Here is a 21,884-nt window from a genome sequence, read left to right as displayed (position 1 = left end):
CAAGTATGGGTATAAGAGTCAGAGACAGATAAAAAGAAGAGAAACCCAAGCATATTTCTCTTGGGTTTGGATCAGCTGAGGTTCTCCCTGAAGGAAGGAAGGAAGCTTATTAAAATGAAAGTGCCTGTTCCCTTTTAATTATTATTTCAAAATGTCAGATCACTGGCTTGAAGGCCTGACTAGCTGAGCATTAGCCCTTGAAGCAGTCAAAAGGCACAGGGTAAGAAAGTAAGTTCGAGTGTGATGAAATCTCCCTGTTCTATTGGATTCTAGCGGTCAGAGCCATGGTAGCTACCATGGTAGAGAGCTGTCCCCGAGAAAGTTCAGCAGAATCTGGGTGCCAGTGCATTTCTGTAGAACCCACCATTAGCTTAGTGTGCAAGATATTGTATATCAAATTTACACAGCACAAGGATTCTGATCGTAGGTCTTTCATCTTTGTGAGGGGAACAATGGACTGAATTTTGCATCCAATGTTGACCTGATGCTGTAAACGTGTAAGTTGATAAGTTAAGAAATTTGTCAGACTCACGATAATTATTTTTAAGCATGTAGTGATTCTGATTCATTGGTCACCTTGTTGAGAGTGCCATACCATGCCATGACAGCAATGTACTGATAAGATAATTAGGTGACAATTCTTTGATCATTTGAGTTGAAATAAGGGAAGTGATCTAAAATATTTCAACAACTATTTTCAATATAATTGGTTGAATTAGTATCTAAATTTGCTAACTCATCTAATATACATCATTATAATGGCATTTACTCGTCTCTATTTAGCTAGCAATTTCCTTCCCAAGTTATGGGGGATGAGGCTGCACTATAGGAGTTAGGAGGTTGGGATCTAGAATCAGACAAGCTTGGGAGAATTTCTGTTCTCGTATTGACTAGTTGGGCAATCTTGAGTGAACTGCTGCTTTCCTCTGTGCCTCAGTATCCTCATCTATGAAAAGATGATAGGAATGGCAGTTCTTGCCTTGGGATATTGCGGGGACTGAATGAGGTGACTCAAACCTCGATGTAATAAGCATTCAGTGAGTGTCACTGAGTCTGACTTTGGTATTTGCTGCATGCTCTGATTCCCAACAGTTCATAAATAAGTAACCTTGCATATCTCACAGGTTGAGCTGGGGGAGCAAGCAAAATAGCCATAGCCTCTGAACGAAGGAGCAGGGCAGCTTCACACTGGGCAGGCGCACAGGAGGACACGGTCTGCCTCTTGCTTCAGCTGCTGCCAACTCTCCCCAGCTGTGCGTACAGATGGGGCTCCTCTCTCCTGCAGTGACAGGGCTCACATTGGCACAGGCTGGATTGCTTGTTGCTGTATGTACTCCTCTTGCTGAAGTTGCTGGGCCAACTCCAAGTCGCTAAGGCCCAACAAGCCAGGTGGCTGCTCCCACTTTTTGCTTCCGGCCAACTTGCTCAGGGAATGACTTAAGTTCAAGTCAGAGTCACAAAAGCAGCTGTCACCACCCACATTGTGCAACTTTCCCACACTACTTGCTCCTCCTATGCAAAGTCCTGGTCAGTGACCATTCGGTACAAGCGACTTTCATGTTTAGTCAAAGTTTAGAAAAAGATGCTAAGTTCACTTTCCTGGGCAGCTGCCATTAGTTCACAGAGACTATTGTAAGTCCTCGCTGTGTCTCAGCGGTCTCCAGGAACTCTCTGCAATCAGGCTTTCTGTTAGGAGGTTGGTGTCGCTGGCGTACTTGCAGGTGAAGATCTTCTCTACCAGCTGGTTATAACGCACTTTCCAAACTGCACTCACAGCCTCAGAAGTCCGGGGATCAACAAGCTAGCCATGGTATAGATATGCCTAGCAAGTCAAAGGTCCTGCACTCCGATGCCTACTCAAAATCTGAGACTCCTGTGAATCACACATTGCCATCCAGACCTGTGGCCAGTTTAGGCAGCATTGTCACGGCACTGTCCACACTCTGCTGAAAATAAAGCTGAAGTCCCTCTGATTTTGGGGGATTGGTGGATTGGAGACCATCTCCGGGATGAGCTAGTGGAGCTCATTTTATATAAAGATAGTATCTTTACCAACAATTGTTGTTTTGGGTTTTATTGGCCCTTACGATGTGGTCAAAGAGTTCTTTTAAAGTAATGCTTTCAATGACTTTTTAAATAATCGTCTAAAAAATGTTGTGCGTTCATATAACTTATTTTGATTTCTAGCCTCATTATCTTTCACATTACCTTTAAAGTATAGTGAAGTGAAAATATTTAACATTTGAGAGAGAAAATAGAGAATATTTCATCTTCTGCTATAGAAACTAAAATACATGTGTGTATATTTATGTATGTGTGTAGACAAACACATACATATAGACATATACACGTGGGTTGTATATACATATATGCACATGCATACAGACATATACACATTTATGTATATGCATACATATGTATGCATGTATATATGTGTGTAAGTAAATTAACGTTATAGGCATATTTTATGCTGTGTGAAATAGAGGTTTTCCCTTATATTTTAACAATGGAAATGTATAAATTTTAAAATGGTAAAACATAAAAAGACAAAATGACTTACTTAAAAGTAATTATTATCTTGGACAATAATTTTATCTTCTTCTGACAACTAACACTAAAAGACTTCAAATCCAGGATGCCTGGGTTGCTCAGTCAGTTAGCAGTTAAGCATCTGACTCTTGATTTTGGCTCAGATCATGATCTGAGGTTTGTGACTTTGAGCCTTGTGTTGGGCTCTGTACTAACAGCACAGAGCCTGCTGGAGACTCTCTCTTCCTCTCTCTCTCTCTCTCTCTCTGCCCCTCCCCTGCTCTCTCTCTCTCTCAAAATAAATAAATAAACATTAAAAAAAGACTTCAAATCCATCTCGATGTCACATAAGTTATGTACATGACTAACATTCTGTGTTTCTCCTGAAAGAAAAATAAAAGAATCTCTACATAATCTGATACTAACTTCATAATGGGCTCAAGTGAAGGAAATGTGAGAATTGGCAATTCTGAATTTCATTGTTATGAAGTTTGCTTACTCTTCTCAGCCCCATATAGTTAAATTTCACTATTGAATGTTACAAAGAAGTTTGATTAGAATAATTGAAATGACTTTTTTCTATAAAAATATTGTCGACAATTTTTAATCACCTTCGACAAAAATTATTCATAAATGTACATCAGACCATCATCAGCAGAATTTCAGTAAAGACAAAAAAAAAAAAAAAAAAACCTCTGTGTGTGTGTGAGGGGGGGGGTGTGGGTGTATGAGTGTTTTAATCCATTAGAAGATTTAGTCTGGTCTGCCTGACATAAGGGTGATAGGTTTCTATCTCTTAGTCTAATTAACACCTTTAATCTTTTTTAATGGTTAGGCATTCTCTCTTTGGTTTTGAGGCATGCTAGAGATAAAAGCACGGGAGGCTGGAGGTTAATCCTTCCTGTACTTTATTTCTTAATTTCTGCCACAGGGATTCCCTTTCTATCATGGCTATTTATTCAGGAACCCTGATGATATGCTTTGAGTAAGAGACAACAGATAGTTGGTTTAGAACTATCATTCAATATTCTTTAGATATCAAATTACAGGGGCTGTAATTAAGAGCTGTTACATGAACACAACTCCAATTTCTTATATGTCTTTTTTATTATTATGTCTCAAAAATGAATCAAATTAGTGCTTTTAGAATTGATATTGAAACCAGATAGCACCATACCTTGGATTATTCTAGCAAAAAGGTAACAATGGTGGCAAACACCCCTCAGATTTAGTTAATTAAGGATGTTATAGATAGATACTAACATATCGATGATGATTTGCTTTTTCTCACTAAAATGAAGAGTGTTGAATTTCCTAGTATTGATAATAGAAATCTATTAACTCAAATTTGGCAATCAGTGCATAATAGAGATTTGACTTGTCATTTTAGAATTAGGATTTTTTAGGGTTATATCTTAAGTTTTTTTTTAAGCTTATTTATTTATTTTGAGAGAGACAGAGAAAGAGAGAGTGAGCGGGAGAAGGGTAGAGAGAGGGGGAAAGAGAGAATCCCCAGCAGGCTCCGTGCTGTCAACACAGATCGTGATGCAGGGCTCAAACCCACAAACCATGAGATCATGACCTGGGCTGAAACCAAGAGTCTCTTGGATGCTTAACCAGCTGAGCCACCCAGGCTCCCCTGTGATTAATATGTTTTACATAAGGTAATGTTTTGACCATTTGCCCCAGAAGCCTTAACATCTTTTCAAAACAAACTTTTTTTCAGAGTTTTTGAAAATATACTGAGATTTTATTTGTAAAAACGCATTCTTCTTCAAAATATTCCATTTGGAATTTTAGGCAAACTATAGATTTTTAAATATTTTCAAATTAATAAAAATCTCTTATATGACTTGCGATTTCAGCTCAAATATTATATACTTGATATATATACTTATATATCTTTAACAAATTTTGCTGTAATTGAACCAATATGTCATCTCTTCAGAACTGTAACTGAGGAAGAGTTTTTGAAAATGGACCATTTCTTGAAAAAAAAAAGAAAATATTCTCAATTTGACTAGAATTATTAATGTAATATTCCTGTATTACACACACACAGATTCTAAAGATCTTTAAATAAATTTAGGTAGAAAAAGCCAGGAGTCAAGGAGTGCTAATTAAATATTTTAAAATGGGACAAATTCCCTGGCGAACGTACAAATATAGGAAAATTATAAATTAAAGCACTTTCAGAATTCTCGATTATGAGCTATTTAGAATGTTTGGTAAAATATATGTGTGGAATACATTTGTAAAGAAAAGTATAATGACCAGCTCTACCCTTACTTCCTGCTATGAGCAATGGGTTTATATTATGCATATATGACTATATAAGGTACAATATATTGATCTAAAAGAGATTTACTTTCTTTCCATAACATTCTCTTTAGTGATTTGTGAGGGAAAAAAAGAATGATGAGTAATATAAGAGTGGTCTAATGAATTTGTGCATTACCTGCTTTGTGTCTTCATAAATGTAACTTGCCCAGTACAAATAGATGATTAGTATTCATTCTAAATTTTCTTTACATTTTTTCGGACTAGCAACTTATGTGCTTATTGAGGAAAATCTAAGTACAAAATGAATTTTTTTTTTGTCCTGTCTCCTCTCCTGCCATTCTACTTACTAGTTACTTGTTCTTGACCAGAATAATAATTGACCTAGAGTAACTGTTGAATTCCACATCTTTAACTGACAAGTGAAGATAATGTCTGCTTTAAATATCGTGTTGTGTGTAAACTAAATATAATTTTTTTCAAGTTCCTAGTATACAGACTGCACTTAACAAATATTAAGGATGCCTTCTCATTTGAGAGATTTCCTATCTTTTAAGTAGCTTCGTTCATATCACATAACCTAGTTTGATAGTTAAATGGATATAATATGGCATCTTTTGCAAAGCCAGAAAACCATGATTTAAATAAGTATTACCTTTCCCAGGGAAGATTGCCTTTCTTCTCCTTTTTACTTACCTTCATTATTTTTATTTATTTCCTTTTTAAGTTTATTTCTTTATATTGAGACAGAGAGAGAGAGAGAGAATGCCCATGTGCACACATGAGTGGGGAGTGGGGGGAGTGTCAGAGAGAGGGAGAGAGAGAATCCCAAGCAGGATGCACACTGTCAGTCCAGAGCCCCAGGTGGGGTTCGAACTCATGAACCATGATATCATGACCTGAACTGGAGTTGGATACTTAACCAACTGAGCTGCCCAGGTGACCCCTCATTAGTTTTTATTTTTATTTTTAAGTGTCTGAACCAAACGCTTTGCTATCTTTCCAGCTTCTTTTCCTTTTTTTTTTTTTTTTATAAATCATTGTCTCATAGCACTATAGCAAGTTAATCTACAATAGAAAACAGAAACCACAGCACATGTTAAGTCTGCAGGGAGATTAGATAGTGCAGTTGGGTGTGTTGTAGTGATGTGGGTCACCCACAAGAATAAACCTTTGTGCTCTACTCCTCACTGTCCTGTCAGGAGCTAAAAGACCTAGCCCCTGGCTTTGTTTCCCTTTGGAGGTTTCCCTTTGGAGGCCATCTTCATGGGAATGGTCACACACATGCAGGAAGGTCCCATTGTTGGGGTTTAATGCTTTGCTCTCCAGTCTTAAAATTCTTGAGAATTTTATCTGTAAATTTACAGCTTGTAAGTGAAGTGATATGGGACATTGGAGGATATGGCCAGAACTTAGAGCCTGGCTCACACACTCTGCTCTTCCTCAGGATGGGTTCTCAGGCCAGCTCCCAACTCCTTGTCCTCTGCTTCCTCAGGCCCTGGGCCCTCCTCCTGCCCCTCTCCCATGCCTGCTGTTGCCCTCTGCCTGGGGCAGCCACTCATATGAGACTCTCATTTCTCTTTCTTGCTTTGAGCTCCATGGGGCCTGGGCAAGGACTTGGGGTGGGTTGAGATAAAGGGTGCCCACCGATGTTTCAGGGCAGGCAATGGCAGCAGCATCCCTGCTCCAGTAGGTGACTCAGTGGTGCTGATCCTGCCACTCATGGTCCAGGGTCCAGGAGCACAGTGTGTACAGATGTAGGAGTTCCAATCTCTAAGGATGCCAGTAGGTCCTGTCTATGTTGGGTATCAGTGGTGAGAAGGGGAGGTTGACTTCCCTGTGCAGTCAGGTCTGCAGGTCTGTCAGATGGCTTTAGGTAGGCATCCTGGAAGTGGTGGCCTGCATGCCTATCAGGTTCATGGGGTCCCTGGGCTCCTGCAAGGGTCTGTATTTTGTGGGTGAGTATTTCTATGGCAAATGAGTGTGACATTAAATAGGAAATAAAAGCAACGTGAGAGGTCAAGAAAGAAACCACAGAGAAAGGGACACGTTTTATATTTTATTACCTTTAATGACATATATATATATATATTTTTTTTGAACAAGAGATTTTCATTTTTCACTGGGCTGAAATTACATAATAGGTCCTACCTTTTGGTTTGTTCTCTGAATCTTCCATTCACCTTCCCTCCCTGTTCTCTCTTTCAACCCAACCGGTTACTTTGAATCCTAGCCAGAGAGAGCTGATCTGCTGAGGGTCATGTGCAGCTACATTGCCCTGTGACTTTGCATGCCCTAATGGTGCCTGAGTATTTGTTCCCTAAGAAACAGTGCCTTGAGTCAAATGCTAACTCCAAAATTTATAGTAGTAGTTCTAAGGGGTCCTTAAAAGTGTATTGGAAATATTCACGCATATTCCTACCTTTGACCTTACCATGCTAATTCTTAATGTTTGTCATTTATTGTTTTTTACATTTAATCAATATTTCTTGATTGCTTACTAAACACCATGCATTCTGCCAAGTACTGGGGATACATTCATTTATGCAACAGCTATTTATTGAATGTTTACTAGACTCTGAGCTCTATTCTAGAGATTAAGGATACAGTGGTAAACAAGAGAGCCAAGACATTGGTTCTTGTGAAGTTTATATTTTAGTGGAATGAGAAGCAGTAGACAGACAATAAACAACTAAATAAATAATGTCCAACTTTTATAAAGTTTAGCAATATTTAGAGATTCCTGAATTGTTTGAATTTTTAAATTACTTTTATAGACTAGTGCACACACACACACACACACACACTTGTTCTTTTAGTTACTAGAAAATATAGATTGATTTTTCTAGCATGAGGAGTTATTTTTTCTATGTATCCTGTATTATCAATAGCCAATGGAAGTTAGTGATAGATATAACCAATAAGTCCCATGTGTCTCAAGGAACACAGGTTAAGGAAGACAAAAAGCTTGAGCAAATTATGAAAAAAAACATAGGTATTAGGCAAAGAATTTTTGACATTAGTTTGTAGATCATATAAGACACTAAAAATCTGGGGGAGACATGGTTGGGAATGAGACTTCTTAAGAAATTAACATAGTGGTAATCTATTTGGTGGCTTGGCTCACATAGAAAGTAAAGGTGAGGGATCAGTTATGATGCCATTGAAACTACACAATTGTTAAGTGACAAAAGTTTGAATTAGGACGAGGACATTTGGATTAGACATAAAATGTGGGTTGACATGATTTGGGATGGGTGCTATGGAAGACAGAAGAATAAAAAATGACTGACATTTTGACCCTCAGTGATAAAGAGAAGAGTGGAAACTTTCACAGAATCAAAGATGATGAACTTAAAACAAAAACGACAACAACTAACTAAAAACCAGTGTGTACCCCTGGCATCCCACCACCCAATGTTGTTAAAAGCTGGAACCTACCATTTTCCCTCTTCACTAGCTCCTTGACTGTGTCAACTCAAAATTTGACAATGTGGCTGACAGTCCCATTTGCCCTAAGAGGCCAAATAGCATTCACTGTCATTGCAAATAACAGCATTTCCTCAGTGAAGGTTGAACTAAATTACTTTAACAGGGCTAAATTAAAAATCAAACATGTTGATGCATTTAATGTGAGGCACAGAGGACACAAAAGATCATCAAAAATGAGTGACAGTATTGATTGTCATAAACAACCCTTCATGGAATAAAATAGATTCAGTGCTGACCCCTTGAAATGCAGTTACCCTATTTCTAGTATATTTACTCATAGGTTATATAATTTAGGAGAATTATTTCTTTTTTGGCCATACTTTACTTTTAATGTGTTACCTTAACCTTTCTTTTCTTACCACAATCTATTTTTCTCTTCAATGAGGATAGTGGTGATAATAATAATTTCATATTAAAGTTTAGAATTATATGAAAGCCTTTCATTCTTTTACATTAAATGTATAAAATAGGTGAAATATATCTAATTATACTTGCTTCACAGAAAAAAAATCTTATGGATTTTAAATATGTTCTGACAAATAACTTGGATATTATGAAGCAGCAACATTTTTATGACTCTGCCCAACTTTTACTTATTTCTATCCATTTTCTAATGGAAGTATGTGCCATACCTCTGCCTTAATATTTCAGAAGTTTGAATTCTGTAAAACAGCACAGGATGGTCTCTTAATTTGGTTGTGTTATAAAATATTGGAAAACATCACGGGATTATCTGAGATTTGTTTAGATTAAATTTTTACAGAAGACCTTCTTAGATTATATCCAACAATTCATTTCTAAGAAAATTGAGATGAAGTTAAAAGAATTTCTGGCAGAAACTCTGGGCATTAATAGAATTCATTATTGAAAATTTGGTGGTCTTCTTTCACAAATTTATAAAAAATGTTTTTAATATGTATTATTTATTTTCATAGACAGTTTCCCCAACTACTAGAATAACATCATCATAAGGCTCTAGGTAGAAGAATTTAAGAAAATTTCTACATACAGTGTCAAGCTGTGGAAAGTATTGCTCCAAGAGTTTAAATATAAACAAGTACAACTTGGTTTCATAAATTTGTGATTGATCCAGCCATAGTAGGGTATTATAAGAAGTTAGAAGTATTTTTTTAATTTTTTTATTAATTTTTTTAAATTTTTTTTAACGTTTTATTTATTTTTGAGACAGAGAGAGACAGAGCATGAATGGGGGAGGGTAGAGAGAGAGGGAGACACAGAATCGGAAGCAGGCTCCAGGCTCTGAGCCATCAGCCCAGAGCCTGACGCGGGGCTCGAACTCACGGACCGCGAGATGGTGACCTGAGCTGAAGTCGGACGCCCAACCGACTGAGCCACCCAGGCGCCCCAGAAGTATTTTTTTTAAATAAATGCCTAAGTCTTTTATGTGTTTAATTACTATAAAATGTGTTAATCATGCTTTCCTACCTAATATCTGAATTGCAGTACTGGGTAGGATATGAAGCAGACTAAGAGTTCTTATTTTTTTTCTTACTGTATATTCAAAATGTAATTCAGCCCTGGCATACAACATTGCATGAATCATATCCCCACTCTTCAGCCCAATATCCTAGTAAATCCATAATTGTGCCTCCAGACATTTCTGCCAACCCTACAACAAATATATCCCATCTTTAGTCCATCAATTAATTACTTTACCCAAGTTTTCTCTCTAACACATGGATTTGATTATATCACTCCTATGCTTCAAAGCTATGTCTATAGAATAAAATTCCTTTTTGTGATATTCAAAGCCCTTCAGAATCTGGCTTTGGCAACCATTTTATTCTCTCAAAAAATAATTACTACACCCTTACTCATGCTGGAAACTGTGTGGCATCAGGGTTTCTGGGGACAGGGGAGGGGAAGACTGGTCTCTGCCCCCATGTAGTACATTGTGAACAAGCAGTTACAATCCAGTATGGTCAGTGCTTTATACTTGTGCATATGTAAAGATCAGCTCAAATTGGAATGGTGTCCAAGACTTGTTTAATGTTCATCAGAAGGAAAAGAAATGAAAGGATCTTCTGGAAAAGGCAAATCACTTACACAAAATCGTCAAGGCATTACCAAACATAATGTGCTCCAAGAAAGGCAAATAGTTCCATACATACACTGGTGGGTAGGGTTTCAGGAGAGCCTTGGACAGGTAGGATGTTGGAGGGAATGACAAGTAGCTTTCTGTTCAAAGGGATGTGGTCTTTATCAATCTATGGAAGGAATCAGTAAAGGGTTTTTGAAAAGGTACATGAAAGATTGTCGGTGGGGAAATAGAACAAAGGAGAATATACAGAATAAAATGAGAATCTGTGCAGAGGCGAGCAGGTAGTTGAGCTAGAAGGTGTCAGCTGATAGGATATAAAGGGAGGGCAGACCAGTGTAATGTAATAAAAGCAGCATTGTCATAATTTCATGATGAGGGGAGGGAAAAGGAGGAATGCAAGATGACCTCTCTGTTTCCAGCTTGTGCAAATGGGTCAATGCTGCTATAACATTCCAAGAAAGAGAATGCAGAACCAGGAGGAAATCTGGATCAAAGTAAGGCAGAGAAGAGATAAAAAGATTGGTTTGGATCCTGTTGAGTCTGAAGTCCCACTGGGGATGTGAGTGGAAATGTTGTACCATATGTTACTGGGTAGAGATGCCTCTAGTTCAGGAGATAATTATGAACTTAACTATTGCTCTGGGAATCACTGGGAAGCAGCTGAAAAGGGGCAAAAAGTGGCCAGTGATAGTTCAGAAGCCATATTCAAGACAAATTTTTTTTTTCCAGATCCGATTTATAGGTAAATTTGGTGCACCCTTTATTTGCTCCTAATTTTCTCTCCTTTTTCTGTTTATAAAGTCCTCAATGAATTTGCTCACTTTTCCTTTTAGACACATTCTCCACTAGCAAATATATTGCAGCTGCTACATGATGTATCAATGAAGTTTACAGCTATCGGGTTAAAACAAATTGTTAGGATAAGGTTATTATCATAAGGTTATTATTGTAAGATTATTATCATAACTTTTAAAAGTGATAGCATGTTTTTGTCTCTTGTTTAATTAATTAAGAACCCATCTTATGATGACCTTTTCCATTTGAGTTGCAGTATTCATTGAAGGTGTACTAATTTTACAAAACACACCTTCAACACATTGTAGCCCTCAAGTCTTCACTACTTAAAGTGAGAAATTTACTTCAAATGCATATAGTTTTTACTTTGATAATATGCCTGAATTATGGTATGTATTTATTGTTACTATAGATTTATTCTTTGTTCATCCCCTTAATGTTCACTACCACGTATTAGTCTCTATTTGACCCAATTCCACAACTACTTCAGTTCATTTACTTGAACGCCCTAAATCACCCACAGTGTAAAAAGAGAAAACAATTCCAAGGGATTAAGCTAAAGCTGATTTTAAAAAATAGGTAACTACACATCAAATTCTCATTCATAAAATCTAAAACTTTGGTAAATTGCTCTCAGGAGATGTAGACAAAAATTCAAATCTCACTGGCATTCAGTGAAGAGCAACATGAACATTTTTTGTAAAGATAAAATTCTGATAAATATTCTAATATTTTCACAAAGACAACGTCATAAATAATAACATTATAAACATAGTATCCAAATACAAAGAACCCACAACATAAGATATATAAGTGTAAATAGAGGAAACTATATTTCTCCTTCTCTAAAACTACCTAATAAATCAGACAAACAAGGAAACACTTCAGTGATTCTTACATGTGTCACTTCTTTCAGCCATGAATCAAAATGTTACATAGTAACATTTATCCTTCAGTAAAAGAGCAGTTTTAGGTTTACAGATAAACCAAAGAGAAAGTACAGAAACCTAAAACTGGTGACGGATGTTGAGTTTTAATTCTTTCTTAAGACCTATATAAAGTCTGTTGATTTGTGTGGGCATCCACATCAAGAAGATTTGAGGCATTGCAGAGCTTTGCTCTTCCTGTGCTTGATTTGGCCATCATAAAGAATACAACTTCTTGAACTCAGTCATCCAGGCTTCCATGGGCTGACACTACCATGGAATTTAGGAGGAAGACAAATGATACCATAGAAGTAAAACCCGAGCTTGAGTCTAAAGAACAATGCAAAGAGAGAAACAACTTATATAGGACCTTTCCCTGCAACATGAGAGCATATCCCCATATGAGAGAGAGGACTAGACTCAGGGAAATTGGACTAAACTTGTCTCATACACTCACCGTAAATCCTTTATATATGTGATGATTATTTGCCTTTCAGAGTTTATTTTGAATTTTTAGGGAAGAAAAATTATTCTGTGTGATAATGTAATGATGATACATGACATTATTCATTTGTCAAAACCCACAGAATGTACAACACAAAGAGTGAACACTAATGTAAACTCTAGAATTTAGTTAATAATAGTGTGTCAATATTGGCTCATCAATTATAAGAAATGTACCATACTAATGCAAGGTTTTAATAATAGAGAAAAATGTGTGAGGGAGGAGAGAGGCATATTGGAACTCCATACTTTTTGTTCAGTTTATGTGTAAACTGAAAATTGAGCTTTTTAAAGAGTCTATTAATTAAAAAAAATCAAATCACTCTCTGTGAGAATACAAACTCAAAAAATTGTAAGGAAGGAAAAAATTACCTAAAATCTTACAACTCAGAGATAACTGCTCTTAAGATTTTCTTCCTATTTAAGTTTATTAATTTTGAGAGAGAAAGAGCATGAGTGGGGCAGAAACAAAAAGAGAAAATCTGAGGAGAAAATCTCTTAGCACAGAGCCCGACTCAGGGCTCGATCTCACCAACCATGATGAGATCATGACCCGAGCTAGAATCACGAATCTGACACTTCACGGACTGAGCCACCCAGGCGCCCCTTACGATTTTCTGGTCATCATTATTCATTGTCTATTTCTGTCTCTCTGTGTCTCTCTCTCCTTTTCCTTATCCTCTCCCACTCCTTCTCTACCTTTTTCCCTTGTATTTTATTATTTTTCAGAATTCAAGGTAGAAACAGAAAAATACTGCCCCTGCCTGTGTTTTACGCCTGGTTCTGCTTCTTAATAAATGTATGGACTTAGGCAGGTTATCTAACCACTTGTACTTCAGTTACCTCTTTTGTAAAATAGGAACAATTGCAGTTTTTACCTCATTGGATTGTTGAGGGGATTGGACATAATACTTGATAAAAGCTGATCTCGCTGCCTGGGGCATAATGAGTACTTATGCTATTCTCTTACTCCTTCATATTCCTATTCTTTTTTTTTTTATTAAATTTTTTTTTAACGTTTATTTATTTTTGAGACAGAGAGAGACAGAGCATGAATGGGGGAGGGTCAGAGAGAGAGGGAGACACAGAATCGGAAACAGGCTCCAGGCTCTGAGCAGTCGGCACAGAGCCCGATGCGGGGCTCGAACTCACGGACCGCGAGATCATGACCTGAGCCGAAGTCGGCCGCTTAACCGACTGAGCCACCCAGGCGCCCCTTCATATTCCTATTCTTAATACAGTGTTATTCCATGTCAGTGAGATGGAGTGTGTATCATCATTTTTAAGGCGGCCAACTCCATCCATTATTTTTTATCAATCCCCTTTTAATGAACACTGAGTTTATTTCCATGGGCACAGGAGCATGGGTGGCCTTTATATTATGCTGTAGTAAATATCCTGATCCATGAATCTTTATTGATTTATTATCTCCTTAGAATAAATTTCTATTCATGGAATTGCTGAACTCCCAATTAATTTTAGGATCAATTACCTTTACGTGGTATATTTGGCTCTCCATGAACTTTCACTTACCTGCTTCTCCAGTTTCACTTCTGAGCCGCTGCTTCCATTCCTCCTTCACCTTCCAATCTTACTGAGATAACTTGCAGTTCCTCCAATGCACTATACCCTTTTTTTCTTCTTTGGGCACTTGCATAAATTGCTCCCTTTGTCTAGGACATAGTCAGCATGCTTTCTCTTCATCATCTATTTTCTTATGTATATTTCTTACTAGACTGCAAGCGTCATGAAAACATCTATTTCTGTCCTTACAGGGTGTCTCATCTCACTTTTGACACCAACGGAAGTAATGCTTCTGGTGTTCCAGACCAGAAACCCCCTGCTGTCCTGAAACAAATTAAGATCCTGATTTAATTATCCATATAAATGAGATTTTATAAAAATTGGTGTGGTTATGTTGTGTATATCTCACTTACCAGTGTAGCTTCCCATGGCTTATTGAGACTCTAAAAGCAGCACATAGTTTCTGGCCCAGAGTAGGATCTTGGATTTGGGAGGCTCCGTTCCGTAAGAATTTATGCTAATAATCTACATGTTTGTCTTTATATTTACCGCATCAGTTTCTCCTGTTCTTGAACCAAAGCCAGCATCAGAAAGACCATGGTGGGGATGGCTTTCAAAACTTTCTGTCTTCCTTTCTCATGTGTATGAGTCCTGAATAATCCCTAGGACTGTGAATATGATGAATTTTATTTTTGTGATGAGCTTGCCTTAAATGCCACAGTTGACCTTAAAGAGATTATCTGTGTGAGACTTAGCTAATCACAAGTCCTTTAAAAGCCAAGAGTTGTCTCCATCTGGTTGTAGAAGAGGAAGTCAGAGATTGGATGTATAAGGAGTTGACACACCATTACTTACTTAAAGATGGAGAAACCATGGGACAAGGAATTTTGATGATGTCTAGCTTCTTAGATCAGCCCCAGACAGCTGGGAGCCAGCAAGAAGACAGAAACTCAGTCCTATAACTGCAAGAACGATTTTGTACTAATAACAGAAATGATATTGGGACTGCATTTTTCTTTAAGCCTCCTCCATGAGAACTCAGTTTATCCAACACCTTGATTCTAACCTTGTGATATCATAAAGCTCAGCCAACAGATTTATACAGTGATAAATGGATGTTGTCTTAAGCTAATAATTTTGTGGTTATTGTGACACACTAGAAAACTAATACAGTGGAGGTGAGCAGCAGGAGTGGAAAAGCAGAATAAGTGCCCAGTTGTCCCTGAAAAATATCTCTGGTTCCTATTTTGAGAATTCTTGAGAGTCCATAAATATTTGTCCGGTGAATGAACAAGAATCACATCAGTAGGGGACATAATAAAGAAGACACACACTGGGAAAGAACTGTGGCCTGCAGTGGGTGGTACCAAGGCTCTGCACAGCTACAGAACCCCTGATTTCCTCTCAACTGATGATAAATGACAAGGTTCTACTCATGAAGCTGATAATTGGGAGCTCGAGACTTTTAACCTCATTTTTTTTTTTTACTTTTAAACTTAATGACTGTTAAAAGTTTTCTTTATTGACTAAAAACATTTCTGCAACTGTGTAAAAGATGTGATAGGGACTGGGATGAGGAGAGAAATCCCCTCTCCAGTAGCGTAAGGTATTATCCTGAATACCAATGCATGTTAATGGTAGGGAAAAGACCTCCCCACTGTTAAGGGAGTCCTCACCTAGTAAGAAAGTAAATTAAATTCAAAGACTCAGAAATATTTGTTAAATACTATTAGACATATAGCAAAAAAAAAAATAGGCATATTTGTGTACTTGAGAATACATTTATAACCATAGATTGGAAAGAAAGAACTAAGAGAAATATCTGATGCCTTATACCAGAGGCATGAACTAGCTCACTAAAGACATTATTAAATAGTCAGGGATTTTTTGATCTAGTGGTCAAGCCATTGGTGGCTTGAAATCAGTCTTTTACTTTTTTTCCAGCTCTATCAAGATGTAACTGACATATAACATTATGTAAGTTTTAAGGTGTATAATATGATGATAGAAATCAGTCTTGTTGGGAGTAATCAGCAAACACTATAAATCAGGGCTTTTTTTGGAAAAAGTTGAGCCGTCAGCACCCTAATACTTCACTGCTTTGTTTCCATATAATGTGTCACGTGCCTTCCATGTCTAACTTAAAATCAAATGGTTGTGCATAGGTAATTCAGATGCTAGTAATACGTAGATGGCGTAAGTACATTCTAAAGAAATCTCCAGTCAGAATTAAAATGACCTGAGGATGGAGTTAGTGGGGGGGGGCGGGGAACTTCTTGAGGGTATTCGTATTCAGCAGGACTTCCTGTGTCAGCAGTGAGGGAAAGAAAGGGATTTCCAGATAAGTAAAGTATTATTCAAATCAGAGATGTGAAAAGAGCAAAAAAATCATAGTGATATGACTGCATGGGTGTATTCATTTCATTTCCTATCACAGTTGTAACAAATTGCCACCAATTGGCTTAAAACAATACGAATTTATTATCTTACTGCTCTGAATGTCATAGTAAAAAAACATGGGTCAGCAGGGTTGCATTCCTTCTGGAGGCTCTAGGGGAGAACTGTTTCCCTGCAACTTTTGCTTCTAGAGGCTGCCCACATTCCTTAGATTGTGGCACACATCACTTTGACCTCTGTTCCCTTTGTGGCACCTTTTCTCTGACTCTCCTGCTTCCTTCTTTCACTTAGAAGGACGCTTGTGATTACATTGGGCCCAACTGGATAATCCTGGATAATCTCTACATCTCGAGAACTTTAATTTAATCATGTCCGCACAGTCTCTTTTGCCATGTAAAGTAACATATTTAAAGGTTTTGGGATTTAGGCTATGGACATCTATCTTTGAGAGGCTTGTTATTTTGCCTAACACAATGGGTAACACTGGCCAGTTGATTATGGGTCTTACATGGCAGACTGCAGAGATTAGAGATTTATTGATATAGAGCAAGGGAGTGATTTAGTGAAAATAGTATTTTAATAAAATTAATATTGCGACAGCTGGCTCATCAAAACTGGAAACAGTTTCTGTAGTAGATTATTCATAGTAATCTATGTAAGGGTGATTAGAGCGTGCACTAGGGGCTAGCACTATTGTTAGACTTTGGCGTGGATGGATATAAAAAAAGTTATCTGATTTTTCTAATATATATGTAACAGCTTTTTTGAGACAGAACTCATATCTCATACACCTAGTGCATTTGAAGTACATCATTCGATGGTTTTTAGTATATTCACAGAATTTTACAACCATCACCAAAACCAACTGTAAAACATTTCATCACCCCTAAATAAACACCTGTTCTCATTAACAGCAGCTTCTCGTTTCTCTCTAATACCTCAGTTGAACACAACTGCTGACCTCTCTGTCTCTACAGATTTGGGCATTTTACAGAAATCATGCAATATGTGGTCTTTAGTGATTGATGTCCTTCATTAGGCTTGTTTTTAATGTTCATCCATCCTGTAGCATGAATCAGTTTTTTGGTCTTTTATTGCCAAGTAATATTCCATGATATAGAGATGCCATTTTTATTTATCCACTCATCAGTTGATAGACCTTTGGGTTGTTTCCATTTTTGTGCTAAAATGAGTAATGCTTTTAGGAATGTTTGTGTACAAGTTTTTGCATGGACATATGTTTTCATTTCTCTTGGTATATACCTAAGAGTTGAAATGCTAGGTCTTATGGTGACTATGTTTAGAGGAACATTTTGAGGAACTGCCAGCCTAATTCCCAGAGTTGGATGCAACATTATACATTCCAACCAGCAGTGTATGAGAGTTCCAATGTTTCATTCCCTTGCCAAATTTGTCAAAATATGTCTTTTTAATTTTAGCCATCTTAGTGTGTGTGAATTGGTATCTCATTATGGCCTTGATCTGTATTTTCCTAATGACTAATGGTGTTGAAGGACTATCATTGTGTTTATTTGGTCATTTGTATATCTTCTTTGGAGAAACAGCTATTCAGATCTTTTGCCCATTTCAAAATTGTGGGTTATTTATTTTTCTACTACTGAGTTGTACATTTCTTTACATACTCTGGATACAAATCCCTTATCAAATGTATTATGGAAATATGTTCTCTTGTTCTGTGAACTGCCTTTTATTTTTCTTGGTGCTATTCTTTGAAATACAAAAATGATTTAATTGAATGAAGTCTAGTTTATCTATTTTTCTCTTCTCACTTTTGCTTTCATGTCATATTTAGGAAGACTTTGGCTAGCCGACATTCCTGAAGATTACTCCTGTATTTTCTTCTAAGTTGTAACTCTTACATTGAGGTTTATGATACATTTGTATGGTGTGAGGCAGTGCTCCAGCTTTATTATTTTGCACATGAATACTCGGTTATCCCAACACCATTTGCCAACAAGACTATTCTTTCACGATTGGATTGTCTTGGTACCTTCATCCAAAATTAACTAAACTGTTCATGTGAGAGTTATCTCTGGATTCTCAATTCTGTTTTATTGGTTTTTGTGTCCACCCTTATTCCAGTACCTCACCCTCTTGATAACTATAGCTTTGTTGAAATTGTGAAGTGTATCTTCCAACTTTGTTCTTCCATTTCACGACTTTTGCCTATTTTGGGTACCATGAATTTTTACATGAATTTTAAGAACAGCTTGTCAATTTCTAAAAAAGAATACTGCTGAGGTTTTCAGTGGAGTACATTGAATCTGTAGAACAATTTGGGGAATATTGCCATTTTACCAATATTAAGTTTTCTGATCCAGGAACTCAGAATGTCTTTGAATAAATAAATTCAAATCTAAATAAAGATCTTAGTTTCTTTCAACAGTGTTTTTTACTTTCAGAGTATATGTTCTGTCTTTATTTTAAAATTTTATTCCTGGGGTGCCTGGGTGGCTCAGTTGGTTAAGCATCTGATTTCAGCTCAGGTCATGATCTCACGGTTTGTGGGTTCGAGCCCCATGTCGGGTTCTGTGCTGACAGCTCAGAGCCTGGAGCCTGCTTCAGATTCTGTGTCTCCCTCTCTCTCTGACCCTCCCCTGCTGATGTTCTGTCTTTCCCTGTCTCTTGAAAATAAATAAATGGTAAAAAATTAAAAAAAATTATTTCTAAATATTTCATTCATCTTGATGACATGATAAATGGAATTGTTTTTTCTTAATTTCATTTTTTGATTGTTCATTTCTAGTGTATGGAAGCATAAGTGATTTTGTATATGATGTGAATTCTGAAAGTATCTAGAATTCACTTATTAGTTCTAATAATATTTTTAGCTGCTTCCTTATGATTTTCCATATATAAGATCATGTTACCTGTAAGATTAAAGAGTTAATCTTAGTTTTCTTTTTTAATCTGATGCCTTTTATTTCATTTTCTTGCCTAATTGACCTGGCTAGAAACTTCAGTACAATGTTGAATAAATGGGCTGAGACAGGACATATACTTGCTTCCAACCTTAGGGAGAATTCTTCAGTATTTTATTATTAAGTATAATGGTAGCTTTCTGTAGGTGCTTTTGTAAGGTTGAATAAACTCCCTCCCATTTTCAGTGCATTGAGTGTTTTTATCATGAAAGGATGTGGGTTTTGTCAAATGATTTTTCTGAAACTATTGAGATGATTATCTGGCTTTTGTACTATTTTCTATTAATATGATGTATTATATTAATTGATTTTCAGATGTTAAACCAACTTGCATTCCTGAGATAAATCCCACTTACTCATGTTGTATAATCCTTTTTATATGTTGCTAGAATCTATTTTCTGGTACAATCAATCCTCATTATTTGCAGTTTCCATATTTGCAAATTCACTTACTCATTAAAATCTACTTGTAACCCCCAAATCAATGTTTGTGGCACTTTTGTGGTCATTTGTGAACATACACAGAGCACTGAAAATTTTGTTAACCAATGTGCACATTTCAAGTTGAAGTTGAAAAAGACAATATTCTTTTCTTTTTTTAAATTTATTTTTGAGAGAGAGAGAGAGAGAGAGAGAGAGAGAGAGAGAGAGAGAATGCGTACAAGCAAGTGGGGGAGGGGTAGAAAGAGAGGGACACACAGAATCCAAAACAGGCTCTAGGCTCCGAGCTGTCAGCACAGATCCCAATGTGGGGCTCAAACCCACCAACTGTGAGATCATGACCTGAGCCAAAGTCAGATGCTCAATGGACTGAGTCACCCAGGCACCCCAAAAAAGACAATATTCTGCTTTCTATTTCATCTTTCATATTTTAAACAAGTATCCTTTTGTGGCCTATTTAGTGTCATATTTTCCATGCATTTGTGCCATGCATCTGTTGATGATTTGGTGTTTAAAATGGCTTCCAATATTAGTTCTCAAATGCTATCTAAAGCTTCTAAGTGCAGGAAGGTTGTGATGTGGCTTACATAGAAAATGTTTGTTAGATAAGGTTTATTCAGGCATGAGTTATAGTGCTGTTGGCCACGAGTTCAACGTTAATGAGTCAGCAATATATATTAAATAAAGTGCCTTTAAACACAAACACACATAAAACAAAGCTATTATTGATCAATTGATGAAAATGTTGTGACCAGAGGCTCTTGAGAACCTAACCCTGTATTTCTCTTATGAGCAATGGCTCACTATTCACTTATTCAGAGTTCTCAGTGACTCTATAGAACATAACTTCTGCAAATAGTAAGACTCGACTCAAAGGATTTTTTGGAGAATTTTTGCATGTTTATTCACTAGAGAGTTAATTGATAATTTCTGTTCTTGTGATGTGTTTTTATAGGTTTGATATCAAAGTAACCTTATTAGGTCCTAACCTAATGTACTGGGACATGTTGTCTCCTCTTTTTTGGAAGAGTTTGTGAAAATGTGTTATTAATGTTTTATCTATCTATCTATCTATTTATTTTTAGTGCTTGGTAGAATTCACCAGTTGGTGGGGGGAGACTGGATATTGACTTCACTTTGTAGAAAGTTTAAAAATTTTTAATTGTGCAGAAATTAGAAAATTTCTAATTGTTCAGAAAAAAGTTAACATAGCAGAATTAAGATCCTTAGAAAGACTAATTTATAGACTTTGGCTGGTATCTGGGAACTTGGATTTGGGGAGGGTTCCCACCATTCCCAGAATTGATAAAGAGTGGCTCACTCTGCTTTACCTATTTGTGCACACAATGTGGTTTATGCTGAACACCTGCATTTCTTCTGGGAGTCTAGAATTTTGATATGTACTAGGCAGATGCTGTCTAAATGGCCAGTCCCAGGATGCTGAGTCTCTCGTGAGCTTTCATTAATCAGCATTTCATGTGCGTTGTCACAACTTTTTATTGGGAGAATTAAGCATGCACTTTGTGACTTCCGTGAGAGATGACCCTTGGAAACTTATGCCTTGTTTTCCTTGGACTTTGCCACATGTACTTTTTCCCTTTGCTGATTATGTTTGGTATCCTCTCACTAGCCGTGGTATCCTCATAGCCATGGATACAATCATATGCTGAGTCCTGTAAGTCCTCTTAGTGAATCACTAATCCTTAAAGTGGTCTTGGAGATCCCCAATTTTTATTCAATCTCTTTACCTGTTGAAGGCTAATTCAGGTTTCTTATTTCTTTAAACTTCAATATTTTGTTTTTATTTTTCAGGAATTTTTCTATTTCATCGAAGTTAACTAATTTATTGGCATATAATTATTCATAGTATTACTTTCTTTCTGTAAGGTTAGTAGTAATGTCCCCTCTTTCATGCCTCCGTTGAGTCCAAGTAAAGGTGGTCAATTTTGTGGATCTTTTCAAAGAACCACTTTTTAATTTCATTGATTTTCT

The 21,884-nt window shown here is 36.8% G+C and overlaps 1 pseudogene; it reads right to left on the bottom strand.

The window, feature by feature from the left end:
• Positions 1-1,183: 1,183 nt before the first annotated feature.
• On the bottom strand, positions 1,184-6,335 carry LOC125156175 (ubiquitin carboxyl-terminal hydrolase MINDY-1-like; annotated as a pseudogene).
• Positions 6,336-21,884: the final 15,549 nt, after the last annotated feature.

This window comes from Prionailurus viverrinus, chromosome F2, assembly GCF_022837055.1.
Source record: "Prionailurus viverrinus isolate Anna chromosome F2, UM_Priviv_1.0, whole genome shotgun sequence".
Lineage (NCBI taxonomy): Eukaryota > Metazoa > Chordata > Mammalia > Carnivora > Felidae > Prionailurus > Prionailurus viverrinus.
The sequence above is the reverse complement of the archived record's forward strand: the minus strand, read 5'-3'. Positions and strand labels throughout refer to the sequence as shown.